This window comes from Phascolarctos cinereus, unplaced genomic scaffold (assembly GCF_003287225.1).
Source record: "Phascolarctos cinereus isolate Bilbo 61053 unplaced genomic scaffold, phaCin_HiC Scaffold_7;HRSCAF=346, whole genome shotgun sequence".
NCBI lineage: Eukaryota > Metazoa > Chordata > Mammalia > Diprotodontia > Phascolarctidae > Phascolarctos > Phascolarctos cinereus.
In genome coordinates, this window is record NW_027556180.1 from 11962262 (window position 1) to 11977888 (window position 15627).

The window sequence follows — 15627 nt, forward strand, 5'->3', positions numbered from 1 at the left end:
GGACAACAGGCATTCATGTTAAGTGGACACAGCTAAAATTTGAACCTTACTCCTAAGTGAGCATGACTGAGGGTCAGTTACCTGGTACACATAAAGGAAAACTCAACAACTTTTGTTAAAATGTAGACAAGTTCAAGACACTCTCATGAAGGAAGAGAAGTCATTTCCTTAAGACAAGTCCATCATTTCCATACCTAAACATTTTCTTTTTCCTTGCAATCAACCTACTGGGGAAGGAGATTTTAGAAATAAGGACGTCTGAAAGGCAGTAGGAAGACAAGCAACCCCAATTTGTGGGAAAATATATACAGTAAAGGGGTGCCACACTTATGTAGTTATATATGGGAGAGAAGAGAGACAAAGAGAGAAAGACAGAGACAGAGAGACAGAGATAGAGAGACAGATTATAATTAAGGAATGATGATCATAGACCTTGAGATGGTAGGGAACTCAGAAGCCATCTAGTCCTATGTATAGGTATATGTACATGTGTAGCATGTATGTGTGTGAGTATAATTTATGCCTTCATTCAAACCTAGATGAAGCAGCTGCCTAGAGTCGGTGCTAGGTTTGATGGGGGTGGGGTGGGGAACAAATATGGAGGAGACAAGGTCTTCTCCCCTACCTCAAACTCCCTCAGGGAGCAGTCACATGCTGGGTGTATTCAGGAGTCCAAACTTAGATAAGGGTTCCTATTATCTCCGACCTAGGTGGTTGGCAAGTTAGAGGTGCTCTGTTCTTGGGTGGGAGGAGAGAGAGGCTAACTGCAAGGGTGAATGGACAAGGGCTGAGGATGGCATTATTTCTTCTCGTCTCCTCCTTCTTTCCCTCCTCTCTCCCTCGCTGTTTCTCTCTCTCCCAGGTGGCTGAGGCAATTCCGCAGTGGTGGATCAGCTCCTGGGAGCAATGATGTCACAGCTCCATCATCAGCACCAGCAAGGGCAGCTGTGAGCTCTAGCCCTGAAAAGCCTCCTCCCATCCATCCCTGCAAGCTGACGACGGCCGGGCTCGCCTGCTCGGCGCAGCCAACCAGCGGGCAGGCAGGCGGGGAGGGGGGCCGGCGGGCAGGCAGGGAGGGGGCCTGGCTGGCAGGCAGGGCGGGAGGGGGAGCGGTGAGCAGTGAACCTGCAGAGAGACAGTCACGAGAAGGAAGCAGGCGTCTAGGAAGAGCAGAAGAAAACGCAGCCCGGCCCTAGCGCCATCGTCGGGAGCTGTCCCCGATGCCAGCCGCCAAGGATCCAGGCGTGAGCGCCAGAACCCAGTGACCCGCAGCGGGCGGTAAGCACAGAAGCGGCCCGCCCTGGTAGATTGCGGTGGATGTATGCGTGTGTGTGTGTGTGTGTGTGCGCGCGCGCGCGCGTTGTGTGTTAAGGGTGCGGGTCTCCCTGCATCTCTGAAGGGTCCGGGGTGGGGGCCCTCGCCTTTTTGCCATCCCCCTCCCCAGCTCCCAGAAGCAGCTTAGGGCAACCTTGGTGGGGGCAGGGGGTAGGCATCTCCCTTCGACACGTCAGGGCAGCGGGGCTTCTGCATAGCACTTAGCTCTCATCCCCCGGGCATCCTTTGGAAAGAAGCTCGCCCAGCCGACACTGTGCGTTTGCCTCCCAGTCCCTCGGGCCCTCTGTGCCTCTCTCCCCGCCCCCAGCCTGCACTTGGCTCTGTTTCAGGGCAGAACAATGAGGCAGATTCACGGGGATCGGGGCCTTTGTGCCCAAGTCCTGAATGGGGGCGGAGGGGGAAGGGAAAAACAACACTTTTTCTATTAACATTACTGCCTGCCTGCCCATCCCCACAACCATCACCATGCCGCATCATGTGGGCAAGAGAGGGAGGCAGGAGAGGACCCAAATATCCCCAACCCCCAACCAGCAGAAAAACATCCCTGAGGATATAGGGCTGTGGCAGGGAGTGGTTATGGGGGAGGGGGCAGATGGGTCCATGGATGGTTGGCGATCGGCGTCACCACGCCTAGTCTGACAGGTCTCTGCCTAACCTTTGCAGCAGGCGGGAGGGGTCTGGAAAGTGGGGAGTTAGCAATGGGGATGGAGACGGAGATGCGGGTGGTGTTGGTAGTGATGGAGATCAGGGAGGGAGGAGGAAGGATGAGAAAAGGACTCTCTAGGGATGAAGACACAGGAGCTGATGTGGAATAAAAACAGCCAGGGAGAGGCTGGAGCTGGGGGAAGTCTGCCCATGGAGTGAATGTTGGAGGGGGCAGGAGGAGAGGTGAAATTGCTTCTCTGGTAAATAATGAATATTGCTCCTTGCTCATTACCCAAGATGAAATCGATTGGCCTTCCTGGCTTATATCCCACCACTCTGGGTTAGGTGAGCTTTGCATCCTGTCCACAAAACATTTTTTTTTAAATGATGAGGATCTTTAGGGCCACTCTAGCAATGGAGTGAGGTTTGGGTTTATTTCTAAATGACCCTAAATGCTGCCTTCTGCCCTCCCCATTTAAGCCCTGTCTTCCTGCCCTTCATCATTTTCCTTGCTTTCACAGCACGGCTCACCCTTTCCATCCTCCCTCTTCAACCCCCACACCACTCCATCCCCCTGGAGGTTAGCCATTGGCATACATCCTCAGTAAGAGGAACTGGGCTTCTTTGCAGCAAGAAACAGGCTGGGCTAGGAAATCTAAACAGGGAAAATGGAAAGGCAGCCCCACTCCCCCACCCTCATGTTCTCTGCACTATGTGCAAGACAGACAGTGATGAGAATGCCGAGTCATAGGGCCTAGGAAAGGGGCTACTTGGCTCAGGGCTGAAACACTCCCTGCTGGCCTGCCAACCACCCACCATCCCAATCCCAGCCCCATAGGATTCCTAAAGTCAATTTCTTCTGAAAATACAATTTCAGAAAATGAAATAGAATACAGAAGATGCATTCAGAATATCCAGCTGTTTGGACTGGGTTATATCCACCCTAAATGTCTGTATTCTCCAGGTGGTTTGCCTAGGATTACAGAAAGAGGGGGCAGCCGTGATCATGGATTTTGCAGGGAGAGATTTAACTAGAGGCTTTAGCAAACATATTAAAGGAGCCCCTTGATGGGGAGGGGAGTAGGGTGGATTCAGAATCTCTCTAAGCAATGGGCTCCAATCCATTCTTAGGCACAGAAAGGGATAGTGCCTGCAAAGGGAGACAAGGCTGAGGGTGGTGATTGCAGGATGACAACAGATTCAAAGGAAGCAACTTGCTTAAAAAATAGAAACTAGGGATTGAAATGGGGAAAAGGAGAATCTTGGTTTGGGCCTTAAAATTGTGCTTGAGGGTCAGCCATTTTGCTGGAGGCTGCACAGTATCATTTCTTGTATGAAGGGGCAGATTACCCAGCTTGGCGTTTCTGCTTTATTCTCTCTCTCTCTCTCTCTCTCTCTCTCTCTCTCTCTCTCTCTCTCTCTCTCTCTCTCCTCTCTCTCTCTCTTCTCTCCCTCTCTTCTCTCTCTCTCTCTCTCTCTCTCTCTCTCTCTCTCTCTCTCTCTCTCTCTCTCTCTCTTCTCTCTCTCTCTCTCTCCTCTCTCTCTCTCTTCTCTCCCTCCCTCTCTCTCTCTCTCTCTCTCTCTCTCTCTCTCTCTCTCTCTCTCTCTCTCTCTCTCTCTCTCTCTCTCCCCTCTCTCTCCTTTCTTCCTCCCTCCCTCCTGTATGCCTGTCTCTGTCTGTCTTTCCATTGGGAGTGTTTGCCAGCGGTTTTCTGTGGGACAGGGATGCCGTAAACGATGACATGTGAGCAGCTTGACGATCAGCTCTAATCCTCTTGAGAGCTTCAGCTGAGTGAGGAGTGTCATGGATGAGCCCCACTGATATTCCTGGTGCCCCAGCTCAACCTATCTCCTCTGACCTTCTAGACAAATGAAAACTCCCCTGAACGACTGTGTTTGCCCCCTCTTCTGAGGACTGTGAGAAACCATGAGAATAGAAAGCATGGGAGAGGGAATATGGTCTGGGTGGTTAGTGATGGGGTAGTGTGCATCTCTTACCCAGTGACAAATATGGCCAGCTCCTAATTCCTGACACAGTGACAAACCCCAACTTGCCTTGACTCCTAGATCTCTTAGACATTGGAAAGGACCTTGAGAGGTTATCTTGGTCCATCCCTCTACCTTCAGCCTTATGCCACCTGAGCTTCATCAGAGAGATGAAAATCTACATGCATAACCCTTGGCTAAAACAGGGAACTCCTTACCATGGATGGCCTTGGAGGCCGGGGAAGCTGACATTTTTCCCTGGGCTAAGGGATCTCTCTTGGTCTTCTTCCCTTCAGTCAGCTGACTGTGCACAAATGGACTGCAGAACTAGCCCATTTAGAGCGGGGGTGAAGAGAGACACACAGCAGAGAAACAACCCTTAATACGAGGCTGTGACTAGCCAGGGAAAGATCTGCCCCACATGTCCATGGGCCCACTAGCAGCTGATTGCCCCCTCAGCCTAGTGGCAGTCCTTCCTTCGATTCCCCCCATCAGGACAGTGGTTTCAAATATGAGCAGATAAAAAGAAAAGAATAGAGGTAGGCTGGTTTGGAGGACTTATAATCCAGTGGTCTGGGTTCAGAACCTGCTTATGACAGTTTTTACCTGTGGGACCTTAGCCAAGTGGCTTCTCTGTTATCTCCCCTGTAAATGTGAGGGGGGTGGTGTAGACTAGATATTCTTTGAAGCACCTTCCAACCCCTAGGTCTATAACCTAATAAGCATCTAAGACTTCAGGTGGGAATGTGTAGGACACCCTAGTACTCACAGAGCTACAACCCAGGATGCTGAACTCCATCAAGAGACCCATCACACTCCCCCCACCCCTTCTCTTCAGAAAAAATGTTAGGGTATGTTTCATGGATACAAGGCACAGATTTGAATCCTGCCCCTGAGACTTAATAATTGTAGGACCATGGACAAATTACTTAACCTCCCTGAACCTCAGAATCTTCATCTACAAAATTGGCAAAATAGTATTTGTCAGATCTGTTTTATGAGATTTCTTTGAAGATCAAATGAAATAACAGATGGAAAGGCCCTTTTGGACCTTCAGGGCTATTGAAATATCAGCCATGGTTATTCTGTGGGTGGTTGTTGTTGTTAGACCCAGAGGAGGCAATGGTGGGAAAATACACTGCCTTGGGAGCTGGAGGAGCTGGGTACATTTCTGGGGCTGGCAGTTACTGTGAGACCTTGGGCCTCAGATGCTTGCTTTGTAAAATGAAAGAGCTGGGGAAAATGGTGGCCAACTTCAGAGGTGGGGTTCTAACTCTAGATCTGTCTTCTCCCGAAGCTTACTGCTTCCCAGAGGGCTGAATTCTCATGGCATGAATTCCTCTAAACCCGGCCAGCCATCCAGTACTTACCATCATCTCTCCCTGTATGCCAAGGCCAGCTGCTGACTTTGTTTGAGTACCTACAGGGCCATCTTCTTCCTCTGGGTTTTCCCTGGTAGAAGAGATGAGCCAGGCATCTAATGGCAATCATTAGATGAACCACTCAACAAACATTTCCTAAGCACTGGTGATATCAAAACAAAAATGATACAGTCCTTGCCCTTGAGGAGCTTATGTTCTCTCCAGGAAGACAACATGTACATTTAAAATGTATGCGAAAATATATATTACACAATTAAATACAGAGCAAATTGGAGAGAGGAAAGATGGACATTAGCAGCTAGAGAGCTCAGAAAACACTTTGTGATCGATTTCAAATGAAGAAAACTCATTTTATAAATAAGTAAACTGAGGTCCAGAAGGCTCTGGCATGCCAGTGGAGGCTACAAGAAAAACAGAAGGCAAGGAAGGAAAGCTCTTCTCCAATATTCTCCCTTTCCCACTGATCCGGCCTGGCTTTGGGAGTGACAAGCTCTGTTTCTGTAATTCCAAATCCTCGGAGGGTCACATAGTAAATAAGCAGACTGAAGGCTCAGTGCCCAGTGCCCAGTGCTGTAAGAAGCACTCCTGGGTTCAGACATGTTGAGTGGCATTTGAGAAAGTCCTCCGGCCATTAAGGATTTACTGATGAAGGGATGAGGCGTAGTACACCCTGGGCCTCCTAGCACTGAGTCCCTTCAGTTCTGGGTAATCGAGTACTTCTCCTTAGTCGTCAGAGGAACACTTTAATGTCGTTTCAGGTCTGACTTAGCTTCTGGTAGTGTCTCCACATCATTCCTTGGGGGAGGAGGGTGGTGGTCAATAGAGCTCGGCCCCTCCCAGAACAAGGGATCTTCCCCTTCCTCCAAGGCTTGTTTCTGCAGGGAATATCACTGAGAAAGAGCATTCATCAAATGCTTCTCTCTCCTGGCTGTAACAGGCTCAGAACAGGAAGGATCACACAGACCCTGAATTAGCCCACTAGGAATTCAGAGTCTAAGGCAGCAGAGGATTTTTCCTTAGAGATTTGGATCTCTAAGCCCACACAACCCAGATATTTTTCAGAAGAATGAACAAATAAGTTTTGAGATTCACCTTTTTTTGAAATTTTCTCTGACCTCATCCTATTCCCCGGTGATCATGTCACTATTATACCTCCCCTCAGTATTTTGTATTCATATCATACTATGTGATTATCTCTCTTACTTTTATTCTCTAGGTATTTCATTCATTTATTCATTCATTTGTTCGTTCATTCATTTGTTCAAGCTCCCGGGGCCCCTATTGCCTCTAGAATCAAATTCCAGCCCCTCTGTTAGGCCTTTGAAAACCCTTCAAAATCTGATTCCAGTCTTTCTTACTAGATTTATTGCACATGACTCCCCTTCACACACTCTTTGGTCCAGCCAATTCAACAATAACAACAATAATTATAACTAATATTTACCTAGCACTATAAGATTTGCAAAATGCATTCATTTCATAGCCCTGGTATCAGACATCTCACCTGGTAACAGACCTACAGAATGTCAAAGCTGGAAGACCCCATTGAGACCAGTTAGTGTAGATGGGGAGATCGAGGTCCAGGGAAAGAAAGTGACTTGGCCAAGGTCCCCCAGCTCCTGAGGGGCTAAGACGCAGCGGGGGCTGATTTCGAAATGGAATCTGCTCTCAGTGAGTGGATGGCTCATTGCAGACTCGTCACAGCTCTGGAAAATCTCCCTGGCAGTTAAGTCATTGCTGTGGCAGGATGCATGTGGATCTTTACACAGGTTATTTCATTTGAGCCTCACAATAATCTTGCGAAGCAGGTGCTCCTATTATCTCAATTTTGCAGATGAGGACACTGAGGCAAGCAGTGGGAAAATTACTTACTTTGCATGGTTATCTCATTTACCCTGGGAGTTAGTGACTGGTAGTTGGGCAGACAGAGATGAAGGGCCTTGCCTGATTTCAGATTCAACACTAAAGGAAAGCATTAACAGGGTCCAAAGGAGCTTAAGATCATTTCCATTTGGAAGGAGCTGTTTGGGCTGAGCCTTGAAGGTTGGGCAGACAGGAGGAAGAAGACACAAAAGTGCGGAAGCAGAGGATGGAGAATAGAGACTGTTGTCAATTAGTCAGAGGGAGGGTTACGTGAAGGAGAGGAGTATTCTATGAGACTGCAAAGGTAGGCGCTGAGTGCAGTCATGAAGGGCCTTGAATGCCCGGTGGAGGGCGGGCAAAGCAACTTTCCTTATCATTCAGTAGTAAAAGGGTCCTAGATCTGGGGTCAGAATACTTGAGTTCAAATTCCAGCAAGTCACTTTTCCTCCACAGGCCCTATGTTTCCCCTTGTGCAGATGAGGGCATTGGACTGGATGACTCCTAATGCCTGCCCTGGTTCTAAATCCCATCCCATGAGTCAGGGCTATATTCGCAAATGTTCTTGAAGAGTGGATTATCAGACCTGCTAATGATGCTGCATGCAGCTAGTGTCTGGGCCCTGGGCTTAATACAGAGGCTGGTTTGGGAAAATGTCTTGGGACCATCCAGGGGAAGTATATGGTCACTAGGTTAATGTGAAAGGCTTTAGCAGCTTGTCCTATCCTTGAGAATCATTGGATGATGGAGCTGGAAGTGGCTTTAGAGATTAGCCAATCTCATCAAACACACAAGGAAACTGAGGCCGGAGGGTGTGACTGGCCTAGGATCCCACAGCTGGCAGAGCTAGAATAAGGACCCCAATCTGCTGACTCTACATCTGGTGCCCTTTCCACCCAGCCCTCTCCTCAGGTCAGCAGCTCTCCACCCTCCCTATCTCCTCCTCGCACTCTCCAAGCTTACCTCCCCAGGAGTCTGGGCCGTGGGGGGATCTGTTTGCTGCATTCATCCCACTTAATGCATCAAACGATTGATTTAGAAGGCAAAAATCCATAATGGTGCAGGTCTCCATACCTGCAGGGCTGTCAGGGTCACATGGCAAGATTCGGAGCCTTCCTCAGGAAGAGGCAGGCAGCAGAGGCAGAGCCTACTTTCCTTCCGTAGTTGTGTGATGCTTACAGATGTGTGTGTATGCGTGTGCATGCACACGCATGTGTGCCAGAGCCTGTCTTGTGTACTGCCAAACAAGAAGTCATTGCATCATGTTCCCTGGGAATTGCTGCCCTTTCAGTGTGTGTGTGTGTGTGTGTGTGTGTGTGTGAGTGCACGATCAGTAAGCATGGATGTTGTGCCTACTTGATGCCCCAGTGACAATGGACTGCCCCTTTTGGCGGGCTGAGAACGACCCTTCAGCACAAAATCCCTTCATGGGACTTTGATGCTTTTTTCCTGAGGCAAGGAAGGCTCTGGGGAAATAGAAGAGGTGCTTGTAAGTACTGGACCGGCCGTATTGAGGGAGATGAGCCTTATTCTGCTTGGTGTTGGCTGCAAACAGGCCGGTCCAGGCTCGATGTCGGGAAGAATTTCCTAATGTCTGGAGTGATGGCAGAGGAGAATCAGCTGCCTCGGGATGGAGTGGCTCCCCTCTCACAGGAGTGGTCAAGCAAGGGAAGGATGACCACTGGCAAGGTCATGTTATTGAAAGGAGTGGTCGGAAAGTAAAGCCTTGGCTCTGTCCAGACTGCTGAGATCCTTTCTCACCGAAATTCTGGGGTTCTGTGGTGGTCATTCTCCTCAGGGGGTGCTAGGAAGAGATCGTGAAACAGAAGCCTGGGGCTCATGCCTTCAGAGCTAGAAGGGACCTCAGAGGTCAGCCTGCACGTGCCCTCCTTCTGCAGTTCAGCAAACTGAGGTCCAGTGAGACTTGGTGCCTGGCCAGGCGTGCAGGTGTAAATATCAGAGGGGGAATGGGAGCCCGTATCCACCAAGCCCAGAGCCAGAGCTCTCTTCACTGCACCACACTGTGTGGGAAGGCCAAGGGGAGGATTAGGGGTGCATGGACTGCAGGCTGACCTCCCAGCCTGTGGTGAAGGGCTGGGTGCTGCCTGGGCCGTGCTCTGAAGCCCCTCTGCATCTTCCCTGGCTGTCTCTTGTCTGAAGGATTCCCTGAGGGACTGTGGTCTTTTCCTGACCAGTCAATGGGAACGCTGGCTGTCACCACGCACACGGAGTCCTTGGCACCCGGGTGTGGCAACGAGAGAGAGGATCTTGGTATTTCTCCTTGTCTTCACTCCAGTGAAAAAGGTTGTACTGGTGAACATGCTGCTCCCTTCATGGCCCAGTACTGGGGTGGTGAGGAGAGCACATTAATGTTTACAAAGTGCATTATATACGTTACCTTATCTGATCGTCATGCCACTCAGTGAGATAGACGCAGTGATTATCCCATTTTTAAGACAAGGAAACTGAGGCAGACACTCTTTATGTATTTTTTCTCAGGGTCACACAGCTAGTAACTGTCTGACTCAGGATTTGAACATGAGTCTTCCTAATTACAGGCCTAGCCCTTGATATCTACTGCACCTTCCCCTGGGAAGGCAGTGTGGGGCAGTGAGAAGCTCCCTGGGCTTAGAGACAAGAGACTTAGGTTGGAGGTGTGGGTTTGCCCTGAGGCATTGTGTGACCTTGGAGAAGTCATTCTCTGAGCTTCCATTTCCCACAGCTACATCCTGCCTTCTCCGGTGCTCAGATCATCACCTTACACACAGGTGATGCACCTGTGGAATGAGTGAGCGAATCGGGAGCTCAGCATCTCAAGACCTCAGGATTGTTTGGCTTGCTCATCAAGCTCCTCCTATGTGTTTAAAGCTGAGCCAGTTTATTGTTGAATGGTAGTATATGTCTAAGGTTTGTATTCTGATGGATAAGCGAGGTGGCTCACTGGGGGCTCACTAGAATTCAGGAGTTAGAGTCAGGAAGATCTGAGTCCAAGTCCTGCCTCAGAAACATGAGTTGTGTGACCCTGGACAAGTCACTTCACTTCACTCAAACTCAGTTTTCTCTTCTATAAATGGAAATAATAATATCATCTACCCCTCACTCCATCAAGGTTGCTGTGAAGTGTTTTACAAACCATAGTGTGCTATAGAAATGTTAGCTAAAATCATAAACCCTACAGGCTATCTATTTAACTGCTTGATGTAGTCTGGACAGTAGGTATTCTTCATCCACTTGGTTTTCCCTGTGAGGATGGTTAGGCCAAACTCTCACATAATTATGGATCTTAACCAGGAGGGGCTGCAGTATTCCAGAACTTGATATCAGAAACTCAAGATGTCAGAAAAGAGGATACTAAAATCATGGGTGGGGGAAGAAGGAGGCGCTCAGACTTTATTAATGTTGAAGAAAATCTTCCAAAGGAAGAAATCAACATCTGCCCACCCACAGAGATTTTTGCAAATGATCTTCCATAGAAAACTACATTGTCACAATCTTACAATCAGCTCAGAGATGTAGAGAATACAAGAACCTATTGAATTTAAAATCTGACCATTAGGAACAAACATCGATTTGAGGAGAGCAGAATGATACCTCAAAGGCTCTGCTCCAGCAAGGCCGTGTGTGATAATTCTATAAGGGTCCTTGAAATACAGAATAATGACAATAGCTAGCATTTATACAGTGCTTTAAGGTTTATGCACCATTTTGTATGTGTTATGTCACTGGAGCCTCTCCACAACCCTGGGAGTAAGATGTTATCCCCATATTTCAGATAAAAGAACTGAAGCAGAGAGAGAGGTTAAATGACTTACCCAGGGTCACACAGCCAGGAAGTGTCTGTAGCAAGATTCATACTCAGATCTTCTGGCTCCAATCCAGGGGTTCTACCTGTTGTTCCACTTCGTTGCCTCTGGGTATAATGGATGACCTTGTCCAATCTGAAATGTAAGGCAAAGTACAAAAGGAGATTATGCTCCAAAGATGTTCTCTACCATCATGGAGGAGATCTAGTGTGTGTGGAGCCTCAGTCCAAGGTGGGATTCTCTGTAGATAGTAGGGTCTTCCAGAGGCTCCAATTTGTGGATAACATGGTGCTGATAGCGTCAAATCCTGTGACTCTGCAGATCTCTGCATAGGGGACATTGATCTGGCAGCAGATGTTTCTGTAATTAGTGTTACAGTCTTGAAAGAAGGAAGATCACCCCCCCACCCCCCACCGATTTCATCTATGACACCAAAGTCCTATTCCTGGCTTAGAGGTTGCCCTCGACTCTGGCTCCAGAAGGCAACCCCTGGGAGCCAAGGCTCTGGATGTCCTTCCAAGCAGGACAGACTTGGATACAGATCCAGGAATGGATTGCATGCTTGTTGTCTGACCACCAGCCCAGCTAGGTTCAGAGCCTCATCACTAGGTTATCTACAAGGGGATACATTTTTTGACCATGCCAACTCTCAGAGACCCCCCAGTGAGGCCACCTCATGACCTGGAAAGCCCAGAAGGTCAAATTTCTCCAGCACATTACAAACATGTTACAAAGCACCTGTGTCTGTGTGCACTGTCTCATTGCGTCCTCACCCATTCCTGTTTTATAGAGAAGGAGATGGAGGCTCAGCCAGGGTTAAGTGAATGTTCTGAGGGCACTGAGGAGGTGACAGCAGGGTGTGTCCCTCTGGCCCCATAGCCAGAGCTGGGGGCACCCACTGGGGGGTACTGCAAATGGTGCCAAGCTCCCTTCCTCCCTTCTCCTTCTCTGCCTCTGGCTCTCCTCCTTCTCTTCCCTTTCTTTTGCTTGTCTTCCTTCATTATCTCCTTCCCATCTCCTCTGATTTGTCCTCAATCTTCCCTTCCCCTCTTTTCTTCCTGCTCTTTTCCTCTTCTTTTTATTCCATCTCCCTCTTTCTTTTTTTCTTCTGTCCTTGCTACTCTTTCTTTGTCTTTGAGTCTCTGTTGCTATGTGCTGCTGTGTCTTTGTCCATGTCTCAGACTATCTATTCCTTTGTCTGTCTCTGTATCTCTGTCTCTACCTGTCTCTGCCTCTGTCTATTTCTGCCTCTTTCTTTTTCTGATTCTCTCTTCTCTCTCTTTCTGTCTTTCTATTTCTCTTTTCTTCTGTCTATGTCAATCTCTGTCTCCATCTCTTTGTCCCCTCTTCCTCTCCTTCTCCGTCTCTCTGTCTTTTTTTCATCTCTCTCTCTCCCTTCCTCTCTCTTTCTCTAGCTCTTCATTTGTCTCTGCATTCTCTGTTTCTCTCAATCTCTCTATGTCTCTCTGTGCATCTCTTTACATTTCTGCCTTCTTTATCTCTCTTGATTTCTCTCTGTTTCTGTCTCTGTCTCTCTCCTTACCCCTACCCTAGCCCGACACTTATTGTAATATCAAGCTTCATGTCCCAGGATGGTGAGATCTTTACCTTATATTGCTGCTACTTCCTTTTTTTTATTAATTTATTTTGATTTATCAACAATCACTTCCATAACCTTTTGAGTTTTAAATTTTTGTCCCCTTCCCTCCCCCTTCCCTCCCCAAGACAGCACACAATCTGATATAGGCTATACATATGCATTCCTATTAAACATATTTTGACATTAGTGATGTTGTAAGGAAGAATTAGAACCAATAGGAGGAACCACAAGAAAGAGAAAACAAAACAAAACAGAAGAAAAAAATAGCAAGTAGTATGCTCCGATCTGCATTCACACTCCATAGGTCTTTCTTTGGATGCATTGCTGCTACTTCTGTCCTTTGAGCGAGCCACCTCCCTTCCTTCTCACCATTTTGGCCAACCCATCTCATGCTGCAGAGCCCATGTTCTTCCCCAGCTCTGGCCCTCAGCTGTCCATCACTCGTCCTGGGTTTGGAGCCTGCCTCCCCTGCCAGGGTGTGAGAGGAGTCCCTGGAGAGATGCAGAGCCATTACAACTCGTTAACTGCTCTTAGCCATTTTTTTTCTTATCAGACAGGCTTTCGCTAACAATGGAGATCACTGACGTCTCCAGAATCATTTTCTATTAAGAATAATGATGCTGTGGCACAGCCAGAGACATTTTTGGAAGCCTCCTGGGGAGAGAGCTCTCCTTTTACCTTTGGAAGCCATGGGCCTGTGAATTTGGGCTGAGAGAGAACCCCCCCCCCCCATTTCGGGGTAGACTAAGAAGTGAGGGAGACTGGGAAAGGCGGAACGTGCAGCAAAAGCAGTGTTTGCATTTAATGCCTGTTAGCCTTGGAGGAAGCCAGAGAAAAGCTGGAATTCACACTCACAGTCCTTCGGAGTGATACCCCGTAGTAGCAATCACTTAATTGACAGAGATTTTTTTTTTCAGGGTGGTGACGAGCCTGCAGTGAGCCATCCACTCACTGAGAGCTGATTTCATTTTGAAATCAGCACCTGTTGCATCTCTGCCTCTCAGGAGCTGGGTGACCTTGGCCAAGTCATTTTCTTTCCCTGGCCCTTGGTCTCTTCATCTGTAACACAAGGAGACTGCACTAAATGACCTCAGTGTTGTCTTCCAGCTTTGACATTCTGTAGGTCTGTTCCCAGGTGAGATGTCTGACTGTGGTCAGGGCTGCTGTCCACGGCTATGAAACAGAGCAAAGCTGACCAGCCCATACAGGGGGCTGGAATAGTGGTTTTAACCTCATTAGGGCCACGATACAATGAACAGGAACAGCCTGGGATAGGACCTAGAGTTAGGATGTATTGGGCTAGAATCCTCCCTCTCACACGTACTGCTAGCTGTGGGGTTCTGGGCAAGCCACTCTACCTCTGTCTGCCTCAGTGCTCTCAACTATAAAATGGGAATAATAATAGCACCCACCCATCTCCCAGAGTTGTTGTGAGGATCAAATAAGATAATATTCATAAAGCTCTTTGCAAACCTTAAAGCACCAGACAATTGTTAAATATATAAATATAATTATTCAATATATTAATATAATATTTAAACATCAAATTTACAAATATAATTAATAAGTGTTCAAATATAATATTTAAATATTAAGTATGCACATATAATTAATAAATGTTTGAATATAATATTTAAACATTAAATATACAGAGATAATTAATAAATGTTCAAATATAATATTTAAATATTAAATACATAAATATAATTATTGACTATCTAAATATAAATAAATGAAGCATAGTGATAATTATTAAACATGTCTCAGGACTGTTTATCTTATGTCCTGCTGTGTTTTTGTTGTCCTGCTCACTTCTGCCCTCATAGCCTGCCTCGGGCACCAGGGTCATGATGGAGCTTCATCACTGGCTAGGTAGCATAGGGAGAGAAATGAAAAGACAGCATAAGTAAAGGAAATGACAGCAACTCCAATGGTAAGACTTCCATTGGGGAGTGTGTGGGGGTGGGGTGGGGGGAAGAGCTGCCAACCTTGGGGTAAGCTAAGTGTGAGTCTAAAGGACCAACTGCCTCTATGTCTAGAGGACTGCACATGTTCCTGAAAGAGACGGAGATACTCAGACAATGAGGGATTGACCTACACAGCTCTAAGTATGTTTCCATTCCAGAGGAGTCTCAACCATAGGATGCTGGTATAAGTCTGGAGGCTTGGATAGCTCCCTGGAGGAAGATGGGATTCACTGGAAAGAAAAGTGGGGTTGTCTTGATTGCATGTGAGCTTTTGTGGGTCCTTTGGATTGGGATTTCTTTCTTTCTTTCTTTCTTTCTTTCTTTCTTTCTTTCTTTCTTTCTTTCTTTCTTTCTTTCTTTCTTTCTTTCTTTCTTTCCCTTCCTTCCTTCCTTCCTTCCTTCCTTCCTTCCTTCCTTCCTTCCTTCCTTCCTTCCTTCCTTCCTTCCTTCCTTCCTTTCTTTTTCTCTTTTTTTTTCTCTCTTTTTCTTTCATATTTTTTCTGAGATGTGAAAAAACCAGTCCTAAATCTAATATACACTGCTAGCTTGAGTACTTGAACGGGACCTGAGGGCCCTTTAACCACATCTGTAGAGACCTAAACCGGAGCCAGATGCTGGTGTTCCCAGGTTCTATCCCCAAGTGCTCTTGTCTCTTGTGGTGGCTGTTTGTCCTTAATTCTCAGAGAGGACCATGACAGCATGGAGGTGATGCCATGACATGCAAGTGAATTGGATTTAAGTGAGGGAGGGCTGTGCAAAGTCACCAGCCTCACTTTCTCCTCTGGAGCCGTCTGGGTCCAGTGTCCAGACACATCAGGAGAACTGGAGATGGCCCCCGCATCCCCAAGTGAGGGCCCAAACTAAGGATGTACTTGTGGTCGGGCCATTAGGATTGGACCCAATCTGTATAAATCCAGAACTGGGCTTCTCAACCACACACTGTACAGCTGTACAGGCTATTTATTGTCTACAGACTGAGTTATTGATTCAGCTATAGATTTATAGGCCCCTTGCAATAACTCCATTGTCCCTGAGGACTCCATGGCCTA

The 15627-nt window shown here is 47.5% G+C and overlaps 1 protein-coding gene across 1 annotated transcript in view; it reads left to right on the top strand.

The window, feature by feature from the left end:
• Positions 1 to 1094: 1094 nt before the first annotated feature.
• Positions 1095 to 15627, top strand: part of KIF1A (kinesin family member 1A) — a 198710-nt gene continuing 184177 nt past the window's right edge. The window contains 1 exon segment of the mRNA XM_078147217.1: positions 1095 to 1278. The gene's annotated coding sequence lies outside the window, so the exon portion shown is untranslated.